This window comes from Mustela putorius, unplaced genomic scaffold, assembly GCF_011764305.1.
Source record: "Mustela putorius furo isolate JIRA1106 unplaced genomic scaffold, ASM1176430v1.1 tig00537255_pilon_pilon_pilon, whole genome shotgun sequence".
NCBI classification, from domain to species: domain Eukaryota; kingdom Metazoa; phylum Chordata; class Mammalia; order Carnivora; family Mustelidae; genus Mustela; species Mustela putorius.
Window position 1 is genome coordinate 953,371 of NW_025422394.1, and position 25,447 is coordinate 978,817.

General features: G+C 37.2%; 1 long non-coding RNA gene across 1 annotated transcript in view; it reads left to right on the forward strand.

Moving 5' to 3' along the window:
* LOC101684630 overlaps positions 1-24,794 on the forward strand; it is a 45,763-nt gene extending 20,969 nt beyond the window's left edge. The window contains exons 2-3 of the long non-coding RNA XR_001180485.2: positions 23,484-23,577; positions 24,519-24,794. This is a non-coding gene — a long non-coding RNA (uncharacterized LOC101684630). The remainder of the gene's footprint in view (positions 1-23,483; positions 23,578-24,518) is intronic.
* Positions 24,795-25,447: the final 653 nt, after the last annotated feature.

The window sequence follows — 25,447 nt, forward strand, 5'->3', positions numbered from 1 at the left end:
TCCCCCGGCTCAGGTTTGCTCTCTCTATGAATAAACAAAATCTTGTCTTAAAAAATGAAGAAAAAGAAACCGAAAGCATGAACCAAAACAAGAAAAATTGAAAATGGGACTTGACCAAAATTAAAACTCTTTGCTCAAAAAAGATTCTGTTAGGAAGATAAAAAGACAAACTACAGAGGAGCAGGGCCAGTGTGGTACAGGCAGGAGGAGACAGCAGTAGAGTCCAAGGCTTTCTCCTTGTTGTGAAACCTGTATCGTGGGATGTCATGATGCTTCTCATGTAGAGTATGTAAAGAGGAGGAGAGCTTGGCTTTGGAGAGCTCACAACCAGGGGAATTGCTGAGGGCTCAGAACCCAGGCCTGACTACTAGGAAGCCTACAACACAGTGAACAAATTGAGCTAATAAAAAAACAAAAAAGACAAATTACAGACTGGAAGAAAATATTTTCGTACAACATCTGACAAAGAACTAGTATTTAGAATAGGTACCTTCAAACCTCAACAGTAAAAGAAAAAAAGAGAGAAAGAAAAAAGAAAACAGTATGATTAGAAAATGGGCAAAACATATGGACAGACATTTCACTGAAGAGGATATAGAGATGCCATATAAGTACATGAAAATATGTTCAACATCATTAGCCATTAAGAAAATGAACCTTGGGCGCCTGGGTGGCTCAGTGGGTTAAGCCGCTGCCTTTGGCTCAGGTCATGATCTCAGGGTCCTGGGATCGAGTCCCGCATCGGGCTCTCTGCTCAGCAGGGAGCCTGCTTCCCTCTCTCTCTGCCTGCCTCTCCATCTACTTGTGATTTCTCTCTGTCAAATAAATAAATAAAATCTTTAAAAGAAAAAAAAAAAAGAAAATGAACCTTAAAACCACAATGAGATATATCAAGACATACCTATCTGAGGGCCTAAAATAAAAAATAGTGACAACACCAAATGGTAGTGAAGATGCAGAGAAGCTCAATCAACCATATATTATTGATGAGAAAAATGGTACAGCCTCTCCAGAAAATATTCTGGCCGTTTCTTAAGAAACCAATCATGCCACTACCATATGACCCAGTGACTATACTCCTGAGCATCTGTCCTAAAGAAATGAAAATGTATGTTCACACAAAAACCTATAATGTTAATAGAAGTTTTATTTGTAACAACTGTAAATTGAAAACCCAGACATCTTTCAACAGGTGAGTAGGTAAACAACAGTGCAGCCATGCCCTGGGCTACTAGATGGTGATTAAAAAGTAAATAAACAAACCATCTAGATGAATTAGGAGAGAAATATGCTGAGTGAAAAGCCAACCCTGAAAGGCTGTATACTGTATGATTCCATTCATATAACAATCTTGAAATGACAGAATTCTAGAAAGGGAGAACAGATTAGTAGTTGCCAGAGGCCAAGTAGGAGATGTGGGCAGGAGAAAAGTCCTTACGGCTATAAAAGCTCAAAAGGAGGGATCCTTGTGGAGATGGAAATACTTTATATCTTGACTGTATAAATGTCAGTATCCTATTATGATATTATATCATAGTTTTGCAAAGATGTTACCCCTGGGGGAAACTGTATAAAGGGCACACATGATCTCTGTATTTTATCTTACAACTGCATATGAATCTATAACTACCACAAGATTAAAAAAATTTTTAATTCGAAAAAAGGAGGAGGAATAAACTACACAAAAAGAAAAGGATAGCCCAGATCCAAGCAAAGGAAAAAACATGTACAAAAGTTCCTGTCCTTTATCCTGTCTCTATGTTTATCTTCTATATACATGCAGCAATCCAGAATTACCTATTTTGAAATACCTCTGTATCCATCTCCTCCATTTTTACCACCAGTGTCCTCATCGAACTCTTCATACTTTTGTACTTAGGTGGTTCTTACTATTGCTACTGAAATAAAGTTTCTAAACAGAAGGTGGGGACAGCTACAGAGCGGGGGCTCTACATCAGAGTGTGCTCCCAATTATTTTGGATCCAGTTTGTGAATACAAGAGATACAGTAAACTGTTACAGAATTTTAAACTGCATTGCCAAAATGTTGGATTTTTAGGAAAGTGGGTTTTTTTCTAACTAAAATGGGGTCAGGATAATAAAATAATGGTTTTCAAGATGTCTGCAAAATGTCACATACATTTTTAACAGACATATAAGAGTTATACCAAATCTAATATTTTTCATATTTTACCAAGTAGGATGTTAGCCATTTGTCAAATGAGGAACTTCCTGTTATTCCAAGTTTTCTGAGATGAACCTTTTTTTAAAATGTTTTTCAGCATCTCCTGAGATAATCTTATTATTTTTCTCCACTCTTCTATTAAATATGATAAATTACAGTGACTGATTTTTAAACAGTAAACAAAGAATGCATTTCTTGGTAAACATATATTATTCTTTACACGTATTGCTAGGTTCAATTTTCTGATGCTTTATTAAAGATTTTTGCGTCTGCCTCTTCAGGTTTGGGTATCAGGTAGGGCTAACCTCATAACATACATTGGAAAATGTTACCTCTTCTGTCAATTCCTTAAATAAAGATTGGTATCACTTTTTCTCTTTTTCTCCCTTTAAATGGACAGAGAATAAACTAGCAACATAACCTGGCCCAGGAATTTTCTTGGTGACAAAGTTTTGATAATTATTACATTATGTGATCTCATTACTTCTATCCAATATTGTAAGTCTAAGTCCTAGCCAGAACTGCACAAGAAAAATATTTTTATTTTTATTTTTCTAGATTATTTATTTATTTGATGGGGGGTGCACAGAAGGGGAGGGAGAAGCAGACTCCCCGCTGAGCAGGAAGCCTGATGCAGGCTTGATCCCAGGACTTTGAGATCATAACCTGAGGTGAAGGCAGATGCTTAACTAACTGAGCCACATGGGTGCCCCAAGAAAAATATTTTTAAAGCATAACAATTGTAAAAAAAAAAAAAAAAAAAAAAGAAAGAAAGAAAGAAAGAAAGAAAAAGAAACTGTCTATATTTCCAAAGGACATAACTGTAACTGCACAAAGAAAGTCCTAAGAAATATACTTGGGCCTCCTGGATCTATTAAGTCAATTCAGCAAGATTGGGATACAAAAATCAACTTTAAAAAATCTATTTTTTATACTAACAACAAATAAAAAGCTAAACTAAAATTCAATATAATTTACAATAATATCAAGGAATATGAAGTACCTAGCAATACTTTCATAAGATTCTTAAGACCTTTCACTGAAAACTATAAACTACTGGTGAGAGAAATTAATGAAGACTTAAATAAATTGAGAGATACAATATACTCAGGGGTTAGAAGACTCAATATTGTGATGATATTGATTGCCTGAATTTATCTATACACACAAAGCAATTTCAATCAAAATTTTAACATATTTTCTTAAAAAATGATAAATAAGTGTTAAATTTATGGGGGGGCAATATTGCTAATATATCTTGAAAAAGAAAAGGCTGAAGAACCTATATTAGCTGATTGTATTATTAAGACAGTGTAGTACTAGTACAGAGAGAGACAAATAGACCACAAAATAGAGAGTCCAAAAGGAGACACATTTACATAGAAAACTGACTTTTGACAGAGGCATAAATGCAATTTAATGAGAGGAGAAATATCTTTTCAACAGATAAGTGGACATCTGCATAGAAAAAAAATTCATCTTGACCCAATCCTCATGATATACATAAAATTAACTCAAGATGGATTACAATGCTAACTGTATAAGCTAAAGCTCTAAAGACCACAGAAGAAAAGATAGGAGATTATGCTCATTAACTTGAGGCAGGCAATGGTCTCTTAGAAAGAATGCAAAAAGCACTACCCATAAGAGAAAATATTGATAAAATGGCATTCATCAATATTTAAAACTTCTGTTCTTCAAAGGACAACCTTTAAGAAATTAAAAAAGGTACATACGGGGAGAAAATATTCCCAACACATATATTGGACTCATATCCCTAACATGAAAAGAACTGTTGTGACTACTAAGATAAGCCAATAGAGAAATGGGTGAAAGATGTGGGCAGACCATTATGTTCATAAAAGATACATGAGTGGCCAATAAGCACAGAAAAAAGATGCCCAACCTCATTAGGCATCTGACACGCCAAGTAAAACCACAATGAGTTACCACTACATATCTATTTTTTAAAAACCGTATCAATTCATATCTTAGGATATAGAACAGGTAGAACTCTCATTCACTGAGATAAGGATATTGCAAAATGGCACAACCAGTTTGGAAAGTGGTCTACTTTTTACAAAGTTAAATAGGCACCTGGCTTATGATCTAGCAATCCCATTCCTAAGTACTTTCCCCAGAGAAATTAAAACACATGTTGAAACAAAAAAAGTTGAACATGAAAGTTCATACCACCTTCATTCATAATATTCCAAAAGTGGAAACAATGCACTATCCATTGTATGACACATTCATACCACAAAACACAAAAAGAAATGAACTATGCATACATCCAACAATTTAGAGTAGTCTCAAAGTATTATCCTGAGTTAAAGAATCCAGGCACAAAATAGTACTTACTGTATGATTTTATTTATATGAAATCAAGAAGAGGCAACATGAAATGATGATGATGGGAGTAAGTGGTTTACCCTGTAACTGCGTTAGAAGGAAGAAGTGTGAGGGGCATGAGAAATCTTCTGCAGTGATGAAATTGGTATCTTAATGGAGGGAGTACCCTTAATAAGTGTGTATATCTTTCAAAACTTACTGAACTGAATATTTTAACTTTAAAATTTATTGTATATATAAAAATTGTACCTCAGTAAAAAAGCATTAAGATATCATGTGTTGATAACTTAGGACACAATCTCTTCTCTCCCCTTTTTGTCTCCCTCATATCCCCACTGTGGGGTCCTCCTATATGGCACAGACAGAGGAAAGCAGTTGTTAAAATAAGGTTTCTTCAAGCCCTATCTTCATGTAGAATTCCAAATTTGATTTCCTGAAGTCTCGCTGCACATCTTTCTAGGCTGTTCATAAGAACCCCAGAGAAACTGTGTATTACTTTCTCACTTTTTCAGAATCATCCTCTGTACAATTGACCATTTTATTTTAGAATATAACATGGTGGAATATAAAAGAAATTTCCTGATTTAGTGGAGTTATTTCATAGACAATGTGGCAACTTTTAAATGATCTGAAACAACAAGAACTAGGAGTAGGATTTGTGAAAAGCAAGAGTAACTCCAAGCTGAATAATGGAAATAAATTTCAACCTCTTTCTATACACCAGGCTTAAAACAGTGCTGGCAAAGAAGAGCTTAAACAGCATTTTTTAAAAACACTCTCCTTATCTTTACCTATTTTTTGGTAAGAATAAAATAGGAAGCATGTGAGAAAAGTGAGAACAAATTTCCAATATTGAGACACTCTGAATAGATTACCAAATCTAAATAACATCTCCAAGTATGTATGTTCCAAAGACATAGCTTTACTCCCAAATGATGCTGTATAATTTTGAAACCACAAGAAAATAGAGATATTAATGGTGATGGCATCCTAGAATATGCCTGGGCCTTGCCTTCAATGGCTCAGCAAATGTGTTACTGAGACCCTAGCCCTATCACAACCTTATTTGCTTAAAGAGGTCTGCAAAGATACTGAAATGGAAATAAATTTACAAGTATCGCCAAAGAAAGCAGCCAGTTTTGGTGGGCTCATCAAATCTATTAAGCATGACAATTCTTCCTTCAGAAACTTAAGTCAACAGGCAAAGCCAAACAAGAAACACGTTTTGATGCCTTTTGAAGCAGTAACATTTCTGATTAATCCTCTGTTTGTTTCTAATAGATGCAAAGGGGAAATAAAACAGACCATAAAGTTAATCCGGAGAGGCCCAGGTGGAGAGATACATTGGTAGAATGGACATTGGTATTCTTTCATCTCAGTTTGGAAGGGGGCACCAGTTGTCTTTAAGGATCTTACCCCTGTCCATCATGAATGCTCCTGGCACTCCTCAGTCAACAGGGTCAGCTTGGGAAAAACAGATGCATCCAAAAGACTGCTTCAGGGGCTTTCCCCCTCCTCTTTCAGCATACATCTACCTTCTCTGCCTTTACCTTGAAGACCTGTTTTCCACCCATCACCTGGGAATAATTCTCACGGGAAGAATGTCAATCAATTTCACAAAGATGCGTCAGCAAATGTTAGGGTGTTATGTGTGTGCCTTCAGAAATGCTTGTATTTTGCCAGCACAATCAATAGTATGTTTGTAAAGAACAAAAGACTGCCATTCTTCATTGGAAATATGAGGCATGGACTAAGGCTTCCTTCCATTGCCTGGTTTCAGTTATTGTAGAGGGGCTCGGGGAAGTGGAGAACTGAGGATCTTATGCTGCAAAGACCTTGCATAGTGCGCTATATAAATAATGGTCTGCATGGATTTTTAGATTCCTAGCTATCCAAACAATGGGCTATTTACAAATAAAGTGGTGATATAAATAATTTAAGCCTCCTCCCTGAGCTGGCTTTGTCTTAACTGGTCCTTCTTCTCCTCTGGGCCTTCCTAACCACCGTGTACAGCCTTAATCCTATGGGAAAATGCTTTCCTAGTATCAAATACACAAGTGAGATTACTCTTTGGAACAAACACTTCAGGAATTAACAAGTTAATTGTTGTCATCGCCTCATAGGGCAAGACCAGAGTCATTCTCATAGGTTAGGACTCAGGGCAGGAACTTCCTCTCAGAATAGCAGACAACCCAAGAGAAAAGTACCTTCTCCCTGCTGTAGTGCAGCGAACCCCATGCCCCAGATGCGGTATTTGGCCAGCTTTTCAAATGTACAGTCAGTACACTGGCTAACCCTATGTAAAAAATCTTAGGAAGCAGAGCAAGGATTCATTATGCCCAGGACAAGCTTAAATAAAGCACTTTCTAAAAATAGGTTCAAGAAACATGTTACTCACTGGCCCAACAAGTATAGCATGTGAGTGAAATGTGAACACTTCCTAGTCATTTATATAAGGAAGAGCAGCTGAAATTAAAAATGAGTAAAGTATAATGGGACAGACACAGCAAAGAGCAGGAAAAAGAATGTGGATCTGAATTCATACTCAACCATGTTACACGACCTTGAGCAAGTAAGCTACTTTCTTTCACTGCCAAGTTTCTCATTATACAATACCTTCTTAGAAGGTATTGTGAGGTCAGTGATTAGCAGGAAGTGATAGGTTGGGATGTCAAAACAGGATCACAGGTATAGATATCTTTATAAAATTTGGGGCTGCAGCTCAATACAAGAAAGAAAATCTATGGTTCAGATAAGGCCACAAAGGTCAGTCTTCCCTACAGAGACTCTGGAGGAAGTGAGCTAATAACCAGCCATTAGCTGGCAGAATGCCCAGAGCAGTCCTGACCTATCCAGGGCAGGAACTGGGAAAGTAGTTATAGATGGGAAGGAAAACAAGGCAGAGTGTTTTGGCAGGAACCACAAAACTGGCAGTGCCTGCTGAGGTCAAAGTGAGATATGATGCTCTAGGAAGGTGCTTCACCTTCAGCCTAAATATCTATGTAGGTGGGTAAGGGTAAAATAAATCAGCCAGCCCAATGTTTGCACAATAGCAGGTGTTGAGCAAAGGTGATTAGGACCATTATTAGGAAACTTTGCATTAAAAAAGCTTCTTTGAGAACACTGTGCCTTCATGTCTCCATCTGGGTACATAAAAGCAGCTTTACTTGTCCCTATAATTTTAGATGGAATAAACAGTAGAATAGAGGAAGCATAAAAATGGATCAGCAGCCTAAAGGACAGAGTAATGAAAAGCAATAAAGTTGAACCAGAAAGAGAAATAAATAAATAAATAAATGACAAGAGAATTTGGGAACTCAGTGATAACAAGAGGCATAACAACATTTGCATTATAGGGATCCCAGAAGGAGGAGAGAAAAGGAGGCAGAATGTACTTGAAGAAATAATAGCTGAAAATTTACTAAATCTGGGAAAGAAAACAGACATCCAAGACCCAGGAGGCACAGAGAGCTCCCAATAAAATCAACTCAAAGAGGCCCACCCCAAGACACACAGTAAATACAATGGCAAAAAGTAGTACTAAAGAGAGAATAAAAGGAGCAAGAGAAAAGACAACAGCTGCATACAAGGGAAACACCTTATGGCTATCAACAACAGGTGTTTTAGCAGAAAGAAACTTTGCAGGCCGGAAGACAATGCCATGATATAGTAAAAGTCTTGAAAGGAGAAACAAAACAAAACCTGCAGCCAAGAAAACTTTATCCAGCAAGGCCGGATATATTTCAGAATAGAAGGAGAGATAAACAGCTTCCTAGACAAACAAAAGTCAAAGAAATTCATGACCACTAAATCATGACCACTAAATATTAAAGGGGACTCTTTGAGTGGAAAGGGAAGATTATAAGCAGAAGAAAAGTAGGAAGCATAAAAGTAGTTGAATTAAGTATATGTATAAAAAATAAGTTAAGAGATTCACAATATAAAAGGTTGTAAAATATGATACCATATACCTAAAATGTGGGGAAAGAAGAGTAAAGAATGGGTACAAACATAAGCAACCAGCAACCTAACATAGACTGCTATACGTATAAAATGTTAAATACAAACCTAATAATAGTAACCATACATCAAAAGCCAGTAATAGATATGCCAAAAAAAAAAAAAAGAGAGAGAGAGAGAGAGAGAAAAGAATACAGGCACATTACTAAAACCAGCAAAACATGGGAAGAGAGCAAGAGAGGTAGGAACTACAAAACAAGTAACAAAATGGCAAGAAGTATAGATCTATCAATAGTTACTTTGAATCTAAATGAACTAAATGTTCCAATTAAAGACAGTGACAAGAAAAATCTAAAACAACAACAAAACAAAAAACACTTAAACAAGTTGGAAAAAGAATAACAAAGTCCAAAACCAGTAGAAAGAGGGAAATTATAAAGATTAGAGGAACCTCAAGACTGTTTCCCAGAGTGGCTGTACCAGCTTGCATTCCCACCCCACAGTGAAAGAGGGTTCCCCTTTCTCTGCATCCTCGCCAACATCTGTTGATCTGTGTTGATTTTAGCCATTCTGACAGATGTGAAGTTATATCTCATTGTAGTTTTGATCTGTTTTTCCCTGACAATCAGTGGTTTAATACAAACTAGTACAGCCACTATGAAAAACAGTAAGGTCTCCTCAAAAAGTTAAAAGTAGAATTGTCCTTCACTCCAGCAATCCCTTTACTGGGCATTTACCCAAAGCATACAAAAATACTAATTCAAAGGGATACGTGCTCCCCGATGTTTATAGCAACATTATTTACAAGAGCCAAATTATGGAAACAGCCCCAAGTGTCCATCAGCTGATGAATGGATAAAGAATATGTGATATATGTGTCTGTGTGTATATAATATACAATATAAATTATATATGTGTACATGTTATAAATATGTGTATGTATTTATTGTATATATTATGTATATCATATATATATATATATATATATATATATAACAATCTCACTCAGCCATAAAAAAGAATGAAATCTTGCCATTTGCAATTACTTGGATGAGTACATTACTGAACATTATGCTATGTGAAATAAGCCAGTCAGAGAAAGAAAATATCATATGATTTCACCCATACATCGATTTTAAGAAACAAAACAAAGGAGCAAAGAGAAAAAAAAAAGAGAGAGAGAAGCAAATCAAGAAACTCTTGACTACAGAGAACAGACATGTTTACCAGGGGGGTGGAGGGGCCGGGGGTGGGTTAAACAGGTAATGGGGACTAAGGAGTCCACTTGTCATGAGCACCAGGTGTTGTATGAAAGTGTTGAATCACTACACTGTACACTTGAAACTGTTATTACACTGTAGGTTAACTACCTGGAATTTAAATAAAAACTTGAAAAATCCTAGAAGAGAACATAGGCAGTAACCTCTTTGACATCAGCCACAGGAACTTCTTTCAAGACATGTTTCCAAAAGCAAGGAAACAAAAGTGAAAATGAACTTTTGGGACTTCATCAAGATCAAAAGCTTCTGCACAGCAAAGGAAACAGTCAACAAAACAAAGAGGCAACCTACAGAATGGGAGAAGATATTCGCAAATGACAGTACAGACAAAGGGCTGATATCCAAGACCTATAAAGAACTCCTCAAATTCAACACCCAAAAACAGATAATCATATCAAAAAATGGGCAGAGGACATGAACGAACACTTCTCCAAAGAAGACATAGAAATGGCTAACAGACACATGAAAAAATGTTCATCATCACTAGCCATCAGGGAAATTCAAATCAAAACCACATTGAGATACCACCTTACACCAGTTAGAATGACAAAGATTAACAGGACAGGAAACAACAAATGTTGGAGAGGATGTGGATAAAGGGGAGCCCTCTTACACTGTTGTTGGGAATGCAAGTTGGTACAGCCACTTTGGAAAACAGTGTGGAGATTCCTCAAAATATTAAAAATAGAGCTACCCTATGACTGCAATTTCACTAATGGGTATGTACCCCCAAGATACAGATGTAGTGAAAAGAAAGGCCACATACACCCCGGTGTTCATAGCAGCAATGTCCACAATCGCCAAACTCTGGAAAGAGCCAAGATACCCTTCAACAGATAAATGGATAAAGAAGATGTGGTCCATACATACAATGGAATATTACACAGCCATCAGAAAGGATGAATATCCAACATTTGTATCAACATGGCTGGGACTGGAGGAGATTATGCTGAGTGAAATAAGTTAAGCAGAGAAAGTCAATTATCATATGGTTTTACTTACTTGTGGAGCATAAGGAATAACATGGAGGACATTAGGAGAAGGAAAGGAATAGTGAATTGGGGGAAATTAAATGGGGAGACAAACCATAAGAGACTGTGGACTCCGAGAAACAACCTGAGTTTTGGAAGGGAGGGTAGCAGAGGGATGGGTAAGCCTGGTGGTGGGTATTAAGGAGGGCATGTATTGCATGGAGCACTGGGTATGGTGCATAAGCAATGAATCTTGGAACAATGAAAAAAATAAAGTTAAGATGTTAAAATAAAAGAACTTCAAAAAACATTAGAGTAGAAATAAATGAAACAGAAACTAAAACATATAAAAGAACAGATCAATAAAACCAGGAGCTGATCCTTTGAAAAGATCAACAAATGATAAACCTTTAGCCAGTGTCATCCAAAACAAAACAAAACAAAGCAAAACAAAAAAACAACGGGTCGGGGCAGGGTGCTTAAACAAAATCAGAAATGAAAGAGGAGAAATAACCAGCAGCCCAACAGAAATGAAAAGGATTATAAGAGAATATTATGAAAGATTATGTGGGAACAAATTGGACAACCTGGAAGAAATGGATAAATTCCTGGAACTTTGCAAAACTAAACCAGGAAGAAATAGAAAGAAAAAAAAAAAGAGCAGACTGATCAACAGTAATAAAACTGAATCAGTAATCAAAAGCTCCTAACAAACAAAAATCCAGGACTAGATGTCTTCACAGGCAAATTCTACCACACATTTTTTTTTAAGATTTTATTTATTTATTTATTTATTTATTTACTTACTTACTTACTTACTTACTTACCAGAGAGAGAGAGAGCGAGCACACACATGAGCGAGCTAGCACACAAGCAGGCAGAGCGGCAGGCAGAGAGAGAAGCAGGCTCCCTGCCAAGCAAGGAGCCTGATGCAGGATTCAATCCCAGGGTCCTGGGATCATGACCTGAGGTGAAAGCAGTGGCTTAACCCACTGAGCCACCCAGATGTCCCATCTACCACACATTTAAAGAAGAATCAATACCTACTCTTCGCAAAGTATTTCAAAAATAGAAGAGGCAAGAAAACCCCCCAATTCATTCTATGAGGCCTCCATTACCCTGATACCAAAACCAGATAAAGAAACCACAATAAAAAGAACTACTGACCAATTCTCTGATGAATATAGATGCAAAAATTCTCAACAAAATATTAGCAAACCAAATCCAACAACATATTTAAAAAAAAATCATTCACCATGATCAAGTGGGATTTATTCCTATGATGAAAACATGATTCTGTATTTGCAAATCAATCAGGAATATACGTCACGTCAACAAGAAAAAGGATAAGAACCATATGATTATTTCAATAGATGCAGAAAAAGCATGTGACAAAACACATCTCTTCGTGATAAGAACCCTCTGCAAAGTTGGGACTAGTGGGATTTATTTCAACATAATAAAAAACATATATGAAAAAACCACAGCCAACATCATCCTCAATGGGGAAAAAGCTGAGAGCTTTCCCCCTAAGATCAGGAACAAGACAAGGATGTCTACTCTTACCACTTTTATTCAGCGTAGTACTGAAAGTGTCAGCCACAGCAACTAGACAATAAAAAAGAAATAAAAGGCATCCAAAAAGTAAGAAAGAAGTAAAACTATTTTCAGATGACATGATCCTATATATTGAAAACACTAAGGACTCCACCAAAAAACTACTACTAAACTGATAAATGAATTTAGTAAGGTACAGGATACAAAATTAATATACAGAAATCTATTATATATGCTAATGATGAAGCAACAGAAAGAGAAATTAAGAAAAAAATCCCATTTACAATTGCACCAAATATAATACCTAGGAATAAACTTAACCAAGGAGGTAAAAGATGTGTATTCTGAAAACTATAAAACATTGATTAAAGAAATTGAAGACAACACAAATGAAAAGATACTCTATCCTTATGGAAAGAAGATGTGGTGTATATATACATATACAATAGAATATTACTTAGCCATAAAAAAGAATGAAATCTTACCATTTGCAATGATGAGGATGGAGCTAAAGAGTATTATCCTACATGAAATAAGTCAGAGAAAGACAAATACCATGTGACCTCGCTCATATGTAGAATTTAAGAAATAAAACAAACAAATAATGAAAAGAGACAAACAAAAAAACAACTCTGAACTATAAAGAACAAACTGGTGGTTACTAGAAAGGAGGTAGGGGTGAAACAATTGAAGGGGATTAACGTACAGTTATCTTGATGAGCAGTGAGTAATGTATAGAATTGTTGATCACTGTATTATACAACTGGAACCAATGTAACTTTATATTAACTATACTAGAATTAAATTTTTTAAAGATTTATTTGTGAGAGGTTGACAGTATGATTTGGGGGGAAGAGCAAAGGGAGAGGGAGAAGCAAAATCCCTATTGAGCAGGGAAACCAATGCTGGGCTTAAGTGTAGGACCCTGTGATCATAACCTGAACTGAAAGCAGATGCTTAAATCAACTGAGTCACCCAGGCACCCCTAGAATTACAATTTTAAAAGAAGTAAAAAGTATATCAGTAACAACAGTAGCAAGTAAACCTCTCCCAAAGAAAATTCAAGCCCCCTAAACTGCATATTTTCATACTAGGAATGCTGCCTCTGCTTACATATAATAAGGCTGATATTAATAACCTAACAGAGGGATGTGTTTCAGTTCCATCCTTCATTAGAACAATACTTCCCACACCTCCACATGGTTCACATCTGGTCACCAGAATCACTCAATGTACTAATAATTTAAATCCTAAGGATAACTAGTGGGCACTGACATTGCTACAATAACCTAAGGATGAAATCTTAGAAAGCGAAGTCACAAGACCAAACAAACTTAAAAAAAAAAAAAAATCCTGATGTACAAGGAAAAGTAGAGAGAGAATAGTTTTTAAGTTTTTCATTCCCTCTATTATATTTATGGTAGTAACTGTTTGGATAGATTTGGCACTATAAATAATTAAAACAGCAATGCCTATCCAAATGAGAACTGCAGCCTCCACTGATATTTTATTGGATGGTTCAGTTAATTTAATAGCAAAAGACAACTCATGGCTCCTTAATTGACTAAAGTTTACTTTTTAAAAGAAGTAATTAAGTCTCAAACTCCCTAGGCTCTCTTCTCTAGAGTCCTCCAAGTTTGTATACAAGTTTCTATAATCTTACAGCAGAGACCAAAGATTTAATTTCAAAATAGTTGAAGACATATTAGGGGTAATAAAGGATGTATTTCCTCACCTCTAGGAAGGTTTTTTTGTTTTGTTTTGTTTTACAATGGCTGACTTTACAGTGAGAGAAGTTTTGCCAGGGTTTTGTTTTGTTTTGTTTTTGTTGTTGTTGTTGTTTTGTTTTTTTAATAATACCATTCATTAATACTTCCCAATAGCCTGAAACAAGATCATTCACAATGCTTGCAAAAAATATACTAAATCTGTTTTTGGAAGTAGCTTGTCTATAAAAGGAAAATATCAACATCAATAAAGTAAAAAAACTGAAATAGAACTAACCAGTCATTTCAGAGACTCCTAGAGTGTTAACTGATTGGGATCTTACAGATCTTCTAGTAAATTTATATGATACTCAGCTTGGAAAATCTCTGAAATGAAAAGATGGAGATTGAACATATAAACTGCTCCCAGTCACAGAGCAAGTTAATGACAGAGACAAGAATAAAGCACAGTTTATGTGCTCACCAAATCAGGATACTGTTGTTCAGTACTGTTCACTGTAACAGCAACAATTTAGTATGTGATTACTATTCTTTGCAAAGTCCTTCTTAGTCATTACTTCATTCATCCTCATAAAAATCCTATACATAAAAATGATCGTTCCCTTAACAACTCCAGAAGTGAACTCTTGCTTTCCCTCTCTTCAAATCTACTCTCTCTCTAGCACTGAAAAACACAATCCCTCCACCTTATTATTCAAGCCCAGAACCCTGAACTTGCTCCTGTCTTATCTCTGCTCATACCTACATTCAATCCACCAGCAAATTTTATCCCAAACTGGACTTCACTCTTGTCCAAGTCCAAGTGACCAATTTCTCTAGCCTAGACATCTGGCACATAGTAGATGTATCATGTATCAGTAGTAGTATCACCTTAATGTCAACTGAACAGTCTACTAATTGGTCCCAGCTCCCAGCCCTTCCATTCCTGCCTTCTTTAGGATCTATTTTCTGGAAAACAATTAGAAGAGGTATTCCAGTGAAAGAGTCAAACAGGCGGTGTCACTTCACTCAAAAGTTCTCAATCAGTTCTCATTGCACGGAGAATAAGATGTAAAATCCCAATGACCTTGCTCAGTTCCAGTCACTGTCCTTATGGCTCTTATTCAGGCATTCCAAGCATGCTCCTGCCTCAATACCCTTTCACTCTGTTCTCTCTGCCCAGAATATTCTTCCCTTACTTCATTCATCTTTTCTCCAGCCTCCTTGCCTATGCTAACTTCCCATACCCTCCTTCTCAACTTCCATTCACAGGAAAAAAGAGTTGTCTGTATAACTACATAGTCTTATCCACTCTTATTTCTGAGCCTTTTCCCATCTAGCTTCCATCCCCATCAAACCCCAAATTGGTTCTTGCTAAGGTCTCCCATAACGTTCATATTACCAAAACCCAATAAAATATTGTCTTCCTCATCTCAGTTGGTTTCTTGCAGCATTTGATGCTGTTTTTCCTTTCCTCATATTCTGAAACATCAATTTTCATGCCTTCCACAAAACAGTAATCTTCTCATTTTCTTCCTGTCTGACTCTTCTGCTTCTCCTTGAGGTTTCACTCTTCCTAATGCAGCTATTAAGTGTTGTGATTCTTTACCCCACGTGATCTCATCTTGCTCATCCCATTTGTGGGCCTAGGACTTTTCTTCTTGAGTCCAGATTCAGATATCCAACAGCATTTTCACATTTCTAAGTTTCACAAGTATGAAAAATACATGATCCCTGACTCTAGTCCGGTACTAACAACAGACAAGCAAATGATCCAATTTTAAAAGTCAGGTCCTCACAATAGCCAAACTATGGAAAGAACCTAGATGTCCATCAACAGATGAATGGATAAAGAAGATGTGGTATATATACACAATGGAATACTATGCAGCCATCAAAAGAAATGAAATCTTGCCATTTGCGACAACATGGATGGAACTAGAGCGTATCATGCTTAGCGAAATAAGTCAAGCAGAGAAAGACAACTATCATATGATCTCCCTGATATGAGGAAGTGGTGATGCAACATGGGGGCTTAAGTGGGTAGGAGAAGAATCAATGAAACAAGATGGGATAGGGAGGGAGACAAACCATAAGTGACTCTTAATCTCACAAAACAAACTGAGGGTTGCTGGGGGGAGGGGGTTTGGGAGAAGGGGGTGGGATTATGGACATTGGGGAGGATATGTGCTTTGGTGAGTGCTGTGAAGTGTGTAAACCTGGTGATTCACAGACCTGTACCCCTGGGGATAAAAATATATGTTTATAAAAAATAAAAAATAAAATAAAATTAAATTAAAAAAGTCAGGTCCTCTAAGCCATTCCCTGTGTCTAAGTGATCATCCACCTTACTGTGCCATGCAGAGGTCTGTCACCTTAAACATCTTTCTCTTCCTTATTTCTTCATATCCTTTTATCCATAAATCCTATTAATTCTATCCTTCATCCCCAAACTGTCTACACATCTACATCTTTACCAAACCACCCCATCTAATCTACCTGTGTTTCACCCAGATCATTGAACTGACAGTCTATCTGTGCCAACTGGTTCTCCACACTACAACCATAATGATTTACTAAGAAAGCACATCTGTTTCCAAAAGATTTGCAAAGAAATGATACTCCCTCCTCCTCTTTACTCAGGTAACTCATTATCCATCTTTTACTTAGTAGCCCAGTGGTCATTTCTTCAATAAAACCTTCCTTCCCTCCTTCTACCCCCAGTTAGGGCTTGTAACTAATTACTTAACTTAAAATTTTATGATTTTCAATTTTTCAAGAGTAACATATACAGAGCCAACTGGCTCAGGGCTGCAAAAAAATTAAAATGTTTCTAAAATGTCTTGTCTATAGTAAGTAGTCAGCAAATATTATTTCCTCATCCAATATTATTTCCTCATCACCCTCATTGCAATTCCCCCACCCCCATAATTGCGTAGGATCTAGAACACTGCTGCTGTAAACTATACTTTAGGAATTGAAATTAAAAGAAAATGGCCCTTTCTTTCCACCTCAATAGAAAATAATTTGATTAGTAATTAGGAGGTCATAATTCTTCTATGAATCCCACTTCCGAATTATTATGCCAGTTTCTAATGGAACATATAAATTCCAATGACCTGAGGTTCATACTTTCAAACTGCTTCAAGAAACACTGTCAAGTTATTTAAGCACTCAGGAAACAAGCGGGAGAAAGAATGAGAAAAACCACTAAACTAGAAGAAAGCTAGGGGAGGTCAAATTCCCTATCTGCAAATATCACTGCACAATCAAAAAACAAAAATAAAAAAAAAAAACCCACACAATATTAGGCAATGTTCATTTAGTATAGTTGCATTCATTTCAGCATAAAAATGTAGATGGTCACTTGTGGTTTGCTATAGTAAGATCTGTTCTATACAGCAGCTCATTTTTAATAAAGGAAAACATAGTTCAAAGTTTACTACAGGTGATGGTAGCATCAGTACACAGAGGGTCTTAGTTCTCACTACTGATGACTTTTAATTTTAAATGTACTTGAGATTCGTTATTTATTTGCTAATCATTTAGTTTTTACATTCCACCTCTCTTTCACACATCACCATCTTAGACAGAAAAGTAAAGAGTGTGGGCGTATATAGCAGTGTCTGACATAAGATTTAGACATTCAATTTTGCATTTGCATATTTGCACTGCAAAAACATTCCTATGCCTATGTGGTACCCCTGATATAGAAATAATAATAATTCCACTGATGGCACGGCACTTCTTGCTTTCAGCAGAAGCCTCTGCTAGTACAGCCCAGGATGCAAACGACTCACATATGAGGTTGACCAAAAAGACATTAGGAATTGGAGTAGGAAATGGCTCCTGGACCCTTCCCATAGCGTTCCTTCTCTTCCTATAATCAGTTGAGGCTCGAGATATGGGGTTTCATCCCCCTGGGGATCTCTCTTAAAAGCAAAGTGACCATGCTCTCTTTCTACTCTCTGGCCATAGACAGTCCTTCAAGAAATTAAATGTCTTGTCCTGGTAGAAGGTGGCAGGGAGAGAAAAGAACCATTCATCCCATCTCCAGAAAGAAATAAATAGAAGTGAAATGGAAAAGCTCAGTGTGTTAAGAAGCAATCCTACTGAAAGTCCATCTGTGCAGTGTGCATGCGTTATGCAGAGGGAGGCCATGAAATTCAGGTTAAGTGCTGGCTTGGAGTCTCCTGTGAAAAATAAACAAATCTGGCAAATGCTCCTTGCAGAAGAGTATAAGCAATCCCTAATCTTCAAACACTAAAATATATTGGATATCCATTTATATTCCCCACCCCTGAGGCAGATAGACATTGGTTACAGTGTATCCTTGCCCTGCCCTGCATCTTCTCTTGCTTCCATGGTGAAAAACAAAACAACAACAAGAAAAGGATAACAAAACATGAACTTATGAACAGAAAGATCAAAGCCAAAAAAGTTAAGGACAAAAACTGTATAGAGCAAGAAAAGCTTAGTGGGCTATCTTTACAAATTCAATTTCAATTGCTCTATTTCAAATTACCTCCCTCTATACTTCCTCAATTTGGGGGCTCATTTTCTTGGGCTGCTTGAAATCCTGCTAATTAAAGATATATCAGGATTGGCAAATATCATTTTTGAAAATGACAATACATCTAGGAGGCTTAAGAAAAAAAATCAGGCAGTTTATTGTAAATGAGGCTTTTTTCAAGTGAACATTTACCTATTTTCTGGATTATAAGACCAATACATTAGAAAACTGGAAACTACAAAATACCACTTAATACTAACATCCCGATCTATAAACATCGAATATTTGGGTTTTTCTTTCCTTCCTTATACGCAATTTTCTAGAGTTGATATCAACACTGCTTTCAACTTGAATTTGCTCTTTTACATTTAAGCTTATGTATTTTCCCCTGTCATTCAGAGTCCTCATAAATACAGTTTTTATGGTTGCATAACACTGCATTGCATCCATTTACCATAATTTACTTAACCATTCACCCAATGTTGCACATTTAGGCAGCTCCCCTTTTTTTATTATTGAAAAAAAGCTGTGATTAACATCTTTATGCAAAAATCTTTATATTTCAGAATATTGTTTTAGGATGGGTTCTGAGAAGAGGAATTACGGGGTCAGAAGGAGGGTAGGCTGCTTTCTGTTTAACATGTATTTGAAGTGAGCTACCCTGAGAGCTTGGGACACTCTTAGGGATTGGACAGGCTAGAGGTACTGAAAGCGAAGCTAAAATAGCATGAAAGTAAAGAAGAGGAGTGCCAAAAGGTGAGAAAGAAAAAGGTGAAAGATGCCAAAGGTATTCTTCACCTCTTACACAAGTTTGCCTTGGGCTGGTCCTGCAGAAGATAAAAGGGCCTTTATTCTATTTTCTTTTCATATGATCTGCCGTTCCAAAATCTAGGTCTTGGGCTAAAAACTGCTCAAGGTCAGCTACAATATTACAAGCTTAAAAACAAAAATTTATGTTTGCTTGTATGGTTACGTGCATTCCAGAATCAGAAAAAGGAACTGGAAGCTCATTTAAGGAGACAATATGTGAAATGGTTGGAGGCACAGAATCCAGAGAGGGAGCAACATGAATGTGTTCAAACACTGGCTCCACCACTCACCACATAACCTTAAATAAGATACTTACTTCCCTAGGCCCCAATTTCCTCATCTGTGAAATGGGTACAATTAGTAGCATCCACAGGACTGTTGTGAGGATTAAATGAGTTAACACTATGAAGTGTTTAGAATAGTGCTTGGCACATACTGAGCACTATAAAAATATTTGTTGTTATTATAAATACAGCCTGGAAAACAATAAAAGCTGAGAGCAATGATTTTATTACGGACAGAATGTTAACAGAATGAACCAGGATAGTAAGAAAGCAATTTAATTTCTTACAGTAGTATAAATATTACACGGATAGCTTATTTTATGCAAGCTTTTGGAAAAGACAACAAAAATAGGGTCAAAATTTACCTTGCAATGTATTGCTGGGACGTGATAATAAATTCAAAGCAATAAATGCAACAAAAAGGACTTAGGTAATATTTGTCTTGATTACCCCTAAGAAGCCAGTCATCCGTTAGTCTAAGAAGGTATCTGCAATCAACCTAGTAAATATACACCCGCAGCTGAGAAGCCTGGACAGATTTCGACCCTAAAGACCCAGACAACTTCATTTCAAGAAGACATGTGTTTGAAACCAGTTATAGTCCTAAATTCATCTTAGACCACACAACTAGATATTCCAGTAACGTTCATCTTAATTCAGATTATAGCTTGAGAAATAAAACCCTAATAAAGGTAATTAAAATGGCTATTATCACACACACACAAAAAGTCAAGGCCAGTAGAAAAATAGCATCTCCATCTGGAAGAAGTGCCTAAACTTCAGAAGAAAAAAAAAAAAAACACTAAGGAGAAGAACAGAAGAGGAGATTGGTGCTTGCACGTTACAGAGAACGGGTACCCTCAGGAAATGTTGGTCAATGAAGAAAAGACACTCTTGCTTGAACTAATTAAGTAACTGGAAAAGAATTTCCATTTCAAATTTGGCAACCAACAGGAGACTGTGTGGTCCCTTCCTTATCTGACATCAGCAGTGTCAGCGAATGGAGCAGGAACACAAACGCAGGTAGTTCTGGAATCCCCCAGCACGTGGACAACACTTCTTTTCTATCATCAAGCCTGTTTGTAACAGGAGAGAATGCGTTTGTAATGAATTTCTCCTAACAAATCAACAGTGGGGACTGCCTTTACTCTGCCTCCTGTTCCACTCTCATACACCAAATAAGAATTGAATGAGTGAATATTGCATTTCATGTTGAACTCTTTAGTCTGCTTGGCCAATTGCATCCCTTTCATTAGTTTTTGATACATTTAAGATGCGCTCACAGAGTCTCAAGGGAAAGCAAGCACTAGGGTGCCCATGGTAGTTGCATCTAGGCTTCAGCCAGTCTTTTCCCATGGAAGTTTGCACTGACTGGTTCTGGTTGGCAGATGAGCATAGAAACATTATCCTAGAGCTGGTTTTGTTCTCCTCAAACAATACCCCCCCCAAAAAAAAATGCATTTCCCCTTCTCTTCTTTTCCTCCTACACATTCAGCTATTTGCCAAGTAACAAGGGTTAGTTCAGAGAAAAAAAATAATCTCCTGTAGGATTAAACCAAGTTGATACTGATTTCACACCCTGCCATCACCCCTCCTACATCCTGTCCTTCACCAGGCTAAGTGCTTAAAGCACCCTGAACTCAAATCGGATGTGTTTGCTAGGTTGTTCCCTGTGTCTGGGGGAAAAGTATCTCTATTCTTGTCACCCTTCAAGCTTTGCTCAACTACCTGTTGGCTCAGCAGCCTTCAAATCTCTCTCTTCTAATATCACCACATAAGGTACACTGAACACAGAATTTCAACCAAGGTGGTTACAGTCTGGGGAGACAGTTCACAATGTCCTTCTATGGTCTAGTCTCCATGCTGGGTGGCTACTGGAGTCTCCCAATTCTGTCAGCTGATGGAAATTTACCTTTCAAATAACCTTCAGTTCCCATGATGGTTTAACACCCTCCTCTCCTCTTTTAACTTCTTTCATCAGATGGCAATAATAATGTCATTTATTAAGAATTATTAGGTACCTATCACATCCTTGGTATATATACATGAGCTCAGTCGTGCTCACAACAAAGCATGAGAAGTATCATCACAAAGTCTCAATTTACACATTAAGAAACAGATGTTCAATAAGATTAATTCTCCCAAGGATCTCAACTGTTAACAGAGCTGGGCTCCGGACAGGTTTCATCTCATGTTCAAGACTTTAGTGTTTCCATCATGTTGAACAAGTCCCCACCCCTTTTTGGATAAAGTAGTCTGTTCTACCATCAGCTCAAATTCAGCATAGGAAATATAGGGATGTCTCTAAGTCCTAGTATCACCTAAACTTGTCTAAGATAATGGTTTACATAGCATTTTCATTTTATTTGCAAATCACATCACCCACATCTGAACTACTGAGTTTCACAACCTGCCATCACCACCTCCTACATCCTGTCCTTCACCATGCTAAGTACTTAAAGCACCCTGAACTCAAATCGGATGTGTTCGCTAGGTTGTTCCCTGTGTTTGGGGGAAAAGTATCTATTCTTGTCACCCTTCAAGCCTTGCTCAACCACCTGTTGGCTCAGCAGCTTTCAAATATCTCTCTTCTAATATCATCACATAAAATTATGAGTTTGTATTTAGCATCCTCCTCCTGTCAACTAGAAACTACTTGAAGGTACAGTTTTCTTTATCATTTTCTGCCTTATTTCTTAAAATACCTGGTAGTCATTCTGCAAGAACATTGATTCAATTACCACATAAATCAAGTTAGTGTGCCAGATTCGCTCCCTTCTTTTTCATTCCTACTTTAAACTTCACATTTATCTTTCAGGTAATATGTTGTTTTAGGTTTCCACTTTTTTTAGAACGTAGAAAATTCCAAAGAATATTTGCTAAGCTATGATGTCCTTAAACCAGTAAACCAGCTTGCTTTAGAACACTACTCAATGAATAAAAGCAGCTTGGTTCAGTACTTTTTGGTTTGTCTTTTGTTTTACAAGGGAAAGGCCAAGGAAAATGCCACAGATGACTGTTATAGGTATTCAGAGTGTGGAATATAAGAGCTGTACAAAGCAAGGACTTGTGTGAATTTCAGTTAACTTAGTACCATGCAAAGACCACCTTACACGATATTCAAAATCCACAGGCTAAGAAGTGGTCCATGAAAGTGGGGAGCCCTGAAACTTAAACTTCATCAACTTTATAGTAATCCCACTTTGTGGATAACAGAAATAGGGATAAATCTCCAGGAAATCAAGCTGAAAGGAACAAGTTGAAGGTAAACCTCTCAGCTATCTGACTGGGTAGGGTTATGCTGTTATGACCCACTATACTAGTGAAAATAAAGAAACCAGAGGAAGCCAAGAGATTAAGAAAAAGTGGCCAGGACATTTTAAAGGAAAGAAATAAATTCCACACAATGCTTATAAAAGTGACTAGCACAATGCTTCACAAAGAAAAGATATACAAGTGTTTTCTCTTCCTATCTGGAGATGTTTGGACTAGACCTTGAGGATCTTCATGAATTGTAGAACAGGGTCAGGACAGCAACATAAAGCACATATAGCTGGGTGCACATTCTTCCTATCGAGGTGGAGCTCAGAACAGGCTCAGAAGACCATCATAAAACCTTTGGTAATGGGTTCACAGGTCTATTATTTTGTACTGTGAGTACCTGGCCTTCCTATCCAGAGTCAGGTCCTTCAACATCGACACAGAACTGGCTCACAAGAAATCACCAAAACTCAAAGGTATCTCACAAAATGTTTTAACAATTTCTAAAATGTAGTCCATTTCTTCTGTTTAATGTGTATCTTCACATAGTGAAGACATAAGAGTTTAATAATATGTACATAGCAATCTTCTTTACAATTCCTCAGCTCCAAGACAAGGCCCTTCTTCTGCGAGAAGGCACCAATTTTACAAAGCTACAATGTTCCTATGGAAGCCTGAAGTTTGGAAGTCATAAAAAGAGTAAGTCTCAGAGCTTTTTCTAACAATTTTCTTATCTGGAAAGATGGAAAACTATAGAGTTTTTGTGCTATAGGCACAGAAAGTATCTGCTAGAGCTTTAACGCAGATTCGCCAACATATTCAAGCCACAGACTCCTTAAAATTTCTCCCATATTTACCCTATTAAATTGTCGTTTATAATCAAATGTATTAAGGAATTTCTTCTAGATACACACACGAACACAAACACATTAAATGATAGCAAAAAAACTACCACGTACAGCTCGTGATCATGATGGTGACTAGTCTTAACACACTAAGCCAATATAATTTCAACCAACCCCAAAGAAACTTGGCACTTAGGTTTGCTGTGATGATGATGATAATGACGATGATGACAGCAGCAACAGTAGCTATGACGTCATCTTACTATGTGCAGTTACGGTGCATACATTAACTCATTCAACTCTAGGACATGAGGCAGTCAAAGACAATAAGCACAATTCTATGCACTAGAGATAGAAAGGGTAGAACCAAGAGGAACAATAATAAAGGAGACTCCCTGCCTTTTAGCAGGATGCTATTCTTGCCATGTACCAGTCAATGCTATATGTCTCCCACTCTTCCCTTTTCCTAGTGGGCATTTTTATTAGATCTACCTTATCTCTCTGTCTCCACTATACACTGGGGTTAGGGGAAGATAATTTGTCTTTTTCAAATCAGAAGTTGCAAGACTGTATGAAGCCATATCCAATAATGATAAGGAAGACTGCCTATTACACCAGGAGATACTGTTCTTTGAGCTCAATGCAGTGATGGGATTTTGGATGGTCTCCAATGTTGAGTGGGTTCTCTGTCAATGAGAAGTAATAAATGGATATTTAAGTAGATTGTTTAACTAGATGGATAAAATGCAGCAGAAATTCATAGAACCCGTCTCTTTTTCTCTTGCACATTGCTAGGTAACACCTGCCAACCTTGCTACCAGTTAATAGAGACCTGGCTGCTGAGTTCTGGCAAATGGCATGGAGACAGAAGTACAGGCCTTACTTGTTGGAATTTCCCAAAAGAAGCAATGTTCCATGTTCTTTCTTCTCTCACTTATAGAAAAAAGTAAAGCCACCAGATGCCAAGGTTCTAAGGCACCCAAATTACCACTTAAAGATGAGCTGCTGTCTATATGTAATCTCATCTTCCCCTGACTTGAGCAAGAAATAAACCTCCACTGTGTTAACCTACTAACGCTGGTGGTGCATTACCCTCAGAGGTGGGAGTGCGCCTGATATGTTCTAGAAGGAATACAGAAAACAGCATGGTCAGAGAAAAATAAGCAAGGGAAAGAGTTGTAGGAAATTTGCCAAAAACGGATCCTCCCCCAAGCTTCCCATCTTTATAGAAGAAAAGTCTATTCCCAGTCACTCAGGCCAAAATCCTTGAAGCCTTTTCCTCACATCCCTTGACCAACTGGAATCTGACTATTTTTCAGCCTTCCACTCCCATCCCTGTGGGATAGATCACTACCAGGCAATGGAACTTCTGCAACAGCTTCTTAACTAGTCTTCCCATTTCCATTCTTGCCCCCCTCCATTGTCTTTTTTCTCCCCAAAGAGTAGAAGAGTTCCTTAATTAGAAGTTATTACTCAAAACACTTCCCATCTCACTCATAGTAACACCCAGAGTCTAGAGTTCTAGTCTTGACCCTCAAAACCTTAGAGCAAAGGTGGTACTCATCAGTCCTCTAACCTAATCTACCATTCTCTTCCTTACACTCATTAACCTCAGGGCCCTACTCTGTGTCTGTCTGTCTCTCTCTCTCTCTCTCTCTCTCTCACACACACACACACACACACACACACACAAATTCTCATGGAGAAGAGAAACCTACGTGCAA